Below are 7879 nucleotides of genomic sequence, written 5' to 3'. Positions count from 1 at the left end.
GGGTGTAGAGAGATGGTGTGTTCCACTCCAAGGTGTTCTCCAGGTTGCCTTTCCTGAGCTTCGATCTTCCGGCTCTCGTTTAGTAGTTGTTGGAAACTACACTGCATTAGGACTTCAAATTGGGTATGGGGTGTAGAGAGATGGTGTGTTCCACTCCAAGGTGTTCTCCAGGTTGCCTTTCCTGAGCTTCGATCTTCCGGCTCTCGTTTAGTAGTTCTTGGAAACTACACTGCATTAGGCCTTCAAATTGGGTATGGGGTGTAGAGAGATGGTGTGTTCCACTCCAAGGTGTTCTCCAGGTTGCCTTTCCTGAGCTTCGATCTTCCGGCTCTCGTTTAGTAGTTGTTGGAAACTACACTGCATTAGGCCTACAAATTGGGTATGGGGTGTAGAGAGATGGTGTGTTCCACTCCAAGGTGTTCTCCAGGTTGCCTTTCCTGAGCTTCGATCTTCCGGCTCTCGTTTAGTAGTTGTTGGAAACTACACTGCATTAGGCCTACAAATTGGGTATGGGGTGTAGAGAGATGGTGTGTTCCACTCCAAGGTGTTCTCCAGGTTGCCTTTCCTGAGCTTCGATCTTCCGGCTCTCGTTTAGTAGTTGTTGGAAACTACACTGCATTAGGCCTACAAATTGGGTATGGGGTGTAGAGAGATGGTGTGTTCCACTCCAAGGTGTTCTCCAGGTTGCCTTTCCTGAGCTTCGATCTTCCGGCTCTCGTTTAGTAGTTGTTGGAAACTACGCTGCATTAGGCCTACAAATTGGGTATGGGGTGTAGAGAGATGGTGTGTTCCACTCCAAGGTGTTCTCCAGGTTGCCTTTCCTGAGCTTCGATCTTCCGGCTCTCGTTTAGTAGTTGTTGGAAACTACGCTGCATTAGGCCTACAAATTGGGTATGGGGTGTAGAGAGATGGTGTGTTCCACTCCAAGGTGTTCTCCAGGTTGCCTTTCCTGAACTTCTATCTTCAGGCTCTCATTAAATTGTGGTTAAACGGAACAACTGCATTTGGCGTACTAGTTGGTTTGGGGCCTACTATCGGTGTCTGCCACTCCTTGCTGTTCTCCTGGTTTCCTGTCCTGAAATTCCATTTTCAGGCTCTCGTTAAGTAGTTGTTAATGTTAGACTGCATTTGGCCTACTAGTTGGGTTGGGGCCTACTATCGGTGTCTGCCACTCCTTGCTGTTCTCCTCCACTGAACAAAGCTGTGCCGCCTGTTTACTACGGTTGCCAATTTTGAACTGCATTTCGACTACTTACTGATTTGGGCCTACTCTCTGTGTCAGCCTCTCATTCCAGTTGTCCTCCACTGCAATGCCCCCTGGTTAGTCCTGTGTTACCAATTTTGAACTGCATTTAGCCAACTTTATTCTTTGGGCCTATATCTGTGTTTCCTCCTCATCCTGCCCATTGCCCAGCCAGTGATAGATAAGTCTGCTGGTACATTGACCCATAACGCAAAATTCCCCGTGCATGCTACACAGCAAGATTGTGACCCTGCTGAAAGTCAGGTTCCTCTTCCCGCATACCATACCACCTTACACGGGGACAAAGAGGAAGGTGCAGATGAAAGTGCAGGTTCCTTCATCAGGTGGGGGGAGGAATACTAGTTGGCGACGTCACTGGCACAGGGCCTCTCATAGTACGCAAAAGTGTTGCTGCCGGTGGGAGGCGCCCCTGCCATGCAAACACACCGCTGTACTTTGAGGGGCCCTGTGCCAGTGCCAATGCCAACGAGTGGGCCCCCCCTGCTTGCTCAGGATCACAGCACTTGCAAAGTTGAAATACTTACCTCTCCCTGCTCCACTGCCGTGACGTGGTCCAGATTTACTGGGCCCACTAATTACTTGAACCAGCCCTACCCCCCACAACTTTAGCCAAATGACCCCCAATTTCAAATGCCTTCCAATTATTATAAGGTAAATTACGATTGACAAGCTTCTTTAACAAGAATGGATGTTTTTGCCATTAAAATGGGCAGTGTAGGTGTTTTCCTGGCCTCCACTCACTGCCGACTATGCTCCCCCATTGACTTGCATTGGGTTTCGTGTTTCGGGCGATACCCGACTTTTCGCGATAATCGGCCGATTCCACTCGACTCGACTTCTAAGATAGTCGGGTTTCGCGAAACACGGCTCGACTCTAAAAAGGTCAAGGTCGCTCAACCCTACTGACGACCTGTCTGTGGCCCCTGGACCCAAAAAGAACAATTTTACTCATCAGTCCACAAAATGTTTCTCCATTTCTCTATTAGCCAGTTTATGTGTTCTTTGGCAAATTGTATAAACCCTGAGTCTGTTGGTTTTCTTAGAATCTACTGCACCAACTTATAAATTGTTTGAGATGTAGTAACATAATTTATACCAAAAACAGTAACTAATATGGTTTGTCATATCATCAGCTCTCCAGTTCTGATGATTTTATAAGAATATGTGCATGTAGACACAGACATATCGCATGTATTAACTCTGCACAACTTGAACTTTTATTTTAGGTGTGGTGCATCTATATTTCTACATACAGGTTCATACTTTTAGACACAACGTCCATGATTTGATGAACAATTACAGTGTGAAACAGTATGAGTTATTATTTTGTTATTATTTTGTTACTTAAGTTTTATCTGGAAATGTGGTGGTTGTTTAATCTTTATTTTCAGTTTTGAATAAATGATATGCTCGTGCTCCGGGGCGGCCTGTGAGGGGGGATTGTCTTTATGTGGAGCTCCGCTTAGGTATTTATAATGCAGCCTGCTGACAGGTCACTGATCCCTCAGCGACCTGCGTCCTATTTTACATATGAAATATAGTGTTTTGAAAAAAAAAAAAATCACAGCAGGCAGGAACCTACGCTGTAGCATGATCACATCTATAATAGCCATTTAATTATTTTATTTAGTGATTTAACTTTATTCAGAAAAAAATATATATATTTCTCAAAATGGCGCCGGCCGTACCCCCACAGTAGCATCTATCAGAGATCTGATAGATACTACTGTAAAGCGCCGCTGGCGCCATCTTGGTGTAGACATTTTTTTTTTCCTCTAGCAAAACGGCACCGGCGGCAGTAGTATCTATCTGATACTACTGAGAAATACATAAAAAAAAAATCATTAAATAAATTAATTACCGTAAATGGTTATTATATATGCGATAATGCTACAGTGCAGGCACCGCCGCCGCCTGCTGAATGTAAATTTTTTGTTCAAAATATATTATATTCAGTATCTAAAATAGGGGGCAGGTCACTGAGGGATCAGTGACCTGTCAGAAGCTATACAGATTAATACCTAACCAGAGCACCACATGAAGACCCCTCTCACAGGCCGCCCCGGAGCACTGGTATATCATTTACTCAAAACTAAAATAAAGATTAAACAACAACCACAAGATGGATTTCATCAACCTAGGTATCACTTTAATCAGTATAACGGCGCCGACCTGACACTGTATGTAGGTTACTGTGCACAATCCTGCTGACAGGTTCCCTTTAAACCACTGTCATGACCAACTGAAGACATTAGTTCAAGAAAACGGTAATTAGACCTACCGGGGATTGTAATTCCAGGAATCCATCCTGACAGCACCATTGGAGGACGTCCTTCTTACCCTCAGTGGGACAGGAACAACAAGTGGTTAAAAGGACCCTCCCATTACCACCCACCAGTGATTTTCCAAAGTACCACATCTGGATGGATGCAAAAAAAGAGTTTATTAGCAAATTCTACACCAATGTTACATCACATTAGTATATAATAGAATTTTGCAGTTGGAGGGAACTAGTAGTGCTGTCAGGATGGATTCGTGGAAATACAATTACCGGTAGGTCTAATTACCGGTTTCCAGTTGAACACCTGACAGCACCATTGGAGGAATACCAAAGAATGGTAATCTTAAGGTGGGACTACTGCATGCAATACTTTCCTAACAAAAGCTAGCTGTTCTGATGAGACATCTAGCTTATAGTGTCTAGCAAAGGTAGAAAGACTGGTCCAAGTCGCTGCCCTACAGATCTGCTCTGCTGAAGCTCCCCCCTTTTCTGCCCATGACGTAGCTATAGTTCGGATTGAATGGGCTCTAAGGATGTCTGGGGGATCCTTCCCTTGGGCTCTATATGCTAGGTCTACAGTAGCTTTAATCCACCTTGCAATGGTAGACTTTGCTGATTTGCAACCTTTATTTGGTCCCCCGTACTGAACGAACAGGTTCGTGTCTCGTCTCCAACTTTCAGTCGCCCGTAGGTATTTTAAAACCGTCTCTCTAACGTCCAGGTTATGATAGACCCCCTATTTTAAGTATCTAGGATGTTGGCAGAACGAGGGAAGGATTACTTCCTAGTTCATGTTTGTAGATGAAATTACTTTGGGGAGAAAGGCCGGGTTAAGCCTTAAGACTATTCTGTCGTCAAAAACCTGAAGATATGGGCCCTGTGTGGATAAAGCCTGCATTACCCCTAATCTCTTAGCTGAAGTGATGGCTACCAAAAAGGCTGTTTTAAAAGAGATTGTCAATATCCATGTCCTCTGATAACAGGTATGGGGATCTACACAGGGTATTGAGGACTAAATTTAGGTCCCAGGGTGGAGATGATTTCCCCACAAGAAGTCTCATTCTCTGTGTGGCTCTAGAGAACCTTGCTATCCAAGGATGGGAGGCCAAAGAGGAGTCAAAGAAGACACTAAGGGCCACAATCTGTACTTTTATAGTGCTAGGCCGGAGACCTTTTTAAAATCCTAGTTGTAGAAAGTAAAGTATCCTAGGAATGTATGGATTTGAAGTATCTACTGTGACTTCTCCTTAAAAGGAACAAAATCGCTTCCAGATCTTATTATAAATCGCTGAAGTCACCGGCTTCCTTCTTGCTTGGAGTGTGGTGATCACATCCTCTGACTGGCCTCTCGATCTTAGGGTTAAGCGTTCAGGATCCAAGCAGATAGCTGGAGTGAGTCTGTGTTGCTGTGGAACCCCGGACCTTGATACAGTAGATCCTGTCTCTTTGGTAGAAGCATAGGCCTTTCTGTCGACATTCTGGGTAGTATGGAGAACCAGCTTCTTCTTGGCCAAAAGGGAACCACCAAGATCACTGTTGTTCCCTCGTCTCGTATCTTCCTGAGTGTTCTTGCGATCAGTGGAAAAGGTGGCATATGCTGCTGAACACTTCTGGATTTAACTCCCACTCTCTGGGGTCTATTGGCATTCTGCTCAAAAAGTCTGCCACCTGATTTATGGCACCTTCCAGGTAGACCGCTAAGATGGATCTGACAGATTTTTCTGCCCATCTGAAAATCTGGTCTGCTAGGTACTGTAGAGATGGATGTCTCGGGCCTCCCTGATGCCTTAGAAATGCCACTGCTGTCACATTGTCAGACAGTATCCTTACCTGTCTGTCTCTGACCTGTGACTGGGCTTGGTAAAGCACTTTCCAAATCGCATAAAGTTCTCTGAAATTCAATGATTTGGTTGACATCTCCGGACTCCACTTCCCCTGTTAGTATGTCCTTCCTATATGTCCGCCCCCATCCGTATTGACTGGCCTCTGTGGTAATGGTGACACAGGGATAAAGGATCCATGGAACTTCCACCTTCAGGTTCTTCGGGATGGTCCACCAGGTTAGAGATTTCTTTCCTGAAGGAGAGTCATCTTTTCCAAAAAACTTTGCCTTCTGTCCCAAGTTTTCAGCATCTCTTTCTGTAACCCCCGTGAGTGAAATTGACTCCACTTCACACAGGGAATACAGGCCGTCATTAAGCCCAGAAAGCTCATTGCCTCCCTTATAGAGGCAGGGTTCCCTCTGAACCGGCATACGCTCTCTATTAATGACACCTGTCTTTCTTCTGGCAGAAAAGATGTTCTGGTGTGGGAATCTAATATGACCCCCAAAAATTTTATTCTGGAATGTGGGACCAGGTTTGATTTCTCCCAATTCACAATCCACCCCAGCTCTTGTAGAATGGAGAGTGTGAAATTGCAATCGATCCTGAGAGGTTTCTCAGATTTCACCATTATTAACAAGTAGTCCAGGTATGGTACTATCGAAATACCTTGATTTTTTAAGTAGGCTACTACCTCTGACATCAGTTTGGTAAATATCCTGGGGACCGAAGCTAGACCGAAGGGGAGGCACCTGAATTGAAAATGATAAACTACTCCCTTTTTCATCAGAGTGAATCTCAGGAATTTCTGGTAGGAAGCATGGATTGGGACATGGTAGTATGCACACTTTAGATCTAAGGTGCACATCACCATGTCTTTGTCTATCAGCGGTATTGTGGACTTTATAGACTCCATCCTGAATCTCCTGTATCTTATCCACCTATTCAGGGGTTTGAGATTTATAATCGTTCGGGAGTCTCCCAATGGATTTTTTATTGAAAAGAGGTTTGAATAATGACCCTTGCCTCTCTCTGGGATGGGTACTGGGACAATTGCCTCTACTTTTAATAACTCCTGGATGTCTGGCCACATAGGGGAGTTTAAGAGGTGATAGGATCTGGTTACTATGAACCTTTCTGGAGGAAGGCTGGTGAACTCTAGCTTGTAACCCTGACCGATTACCTGAATAATCCATGGATTTTTGGATATATTCTGCCAACCCCCAAGAAATTTTTGTAACCGACCTCCCACTCTGATGTCATTTATTAGGTTTCCCTGAACCAGGACCCGGGAAGATGGAATCTCTACCCTTTCCACCTTTGGGATAAGACCATCTCCCAGTTTTCCCCTTACCCCTGTAGTCTTGTCTTCTGACTAGGTCGGACCTACGAAAGGGCTGGTATTTTTTCGTATTTTCCTCAGGGAACCCTTTCTGAGGCTTTTTCTAATATATCTTCTAGAATTGGCCTAAACACTTTATCCCCCTGAGAACGGGATCCCACAAAGTTTATTCTTTGATTGAATATCCCGACCAAGTTTTTGGCCAGATAGCTCTTCTGGCTGCATTGGACAGACTCGCTTCTGGCGGCGAATCGCACCGACTCCGCTGAAGCGTCCGCCATGAATCCTGTTGCGAGCTTTAGTAATGGCAAGGATTTGAGGATGACATCTCTAGAGGTTTTAGCCTTAAGATGTTCCTCCAAATCATCCATCCATAGATGCATGGACCGGGCAACAGAGGTTGCTGCTATATTTGCCCGTATTATTGCTGCTGAGGATTCCCAAGTTCTCCTAAGCAGTCCATCTGCCTTGCGATCTATTGGTTCCTTCAACGCAGAGGAGTCCTCAAATGGAATTGTCGTCTTCTTCGCCACTTTAGCTAATGATGGGAACTTCATCCCAAACCTTTATATCCTCTGGATTAAAGGGCAAACAGAGTCTAAAGTCTCTAGGCACCACTAGTCTCTTCTCCGCTTCCTGCCATTTTTCCAAGATTATTCATCGGAAAAACTCTAGTAACATGAGCATGCAGACCGCTAAACATCTCATCCTGGATCGAGGTTTCCTCTGGAGTGTCCTGTAACTTCATGGCGTTATGAACTGCCTGCAGGAGTTCATCCGTATCTGCAGCCAAGAAGAGATATTTATTTCCTCTTCCTATAGAGTCTTCACTTTCTTCCTGATCCGACTCTTCAGAATCTTCTTCATCAGATGAGCTGGACTCCCTAGGTCTTTTCCGCGATGTTTACGGTTCTGTCTGGCTGGTCTGGGGAAGATTTAGACTCGAGATGGAAGGCTGAACCTCCTGACGTATCATTGCTCTCATGTTGGTCAATAATGAAGTCTGCTCCTCGCCTACGATTTTAGACGTGTATGACTTGCAAAGCGGCTTCCGCCAGTTCTCTGGTAATCTAGCTGCACAAATGGGACATTTACTCTTCCCAGGTTTTTTCTTTTCGGATGCAGGGGTGGGAGGCTCTCCCTATAACACACAGAGATCCCAGTATTAC

This window comes from Ranitomeya imitator, chromosome 5 (assembly GCF_032444005.1).
Source record: "Ranitomeya imitator isolate aRanImi1 chromosome 5, aRanImi1.pri, whole genome shotgun sequence".
Lineage (NCBI taxonomy): Eukaryota > Metazoa > Chordata > Amphibia > Anura > Dendrobatidae > Ranitomeya > Ranitomeya imitator.
This window is presented reverse-complemented; position numbering follows the sequence as displayed.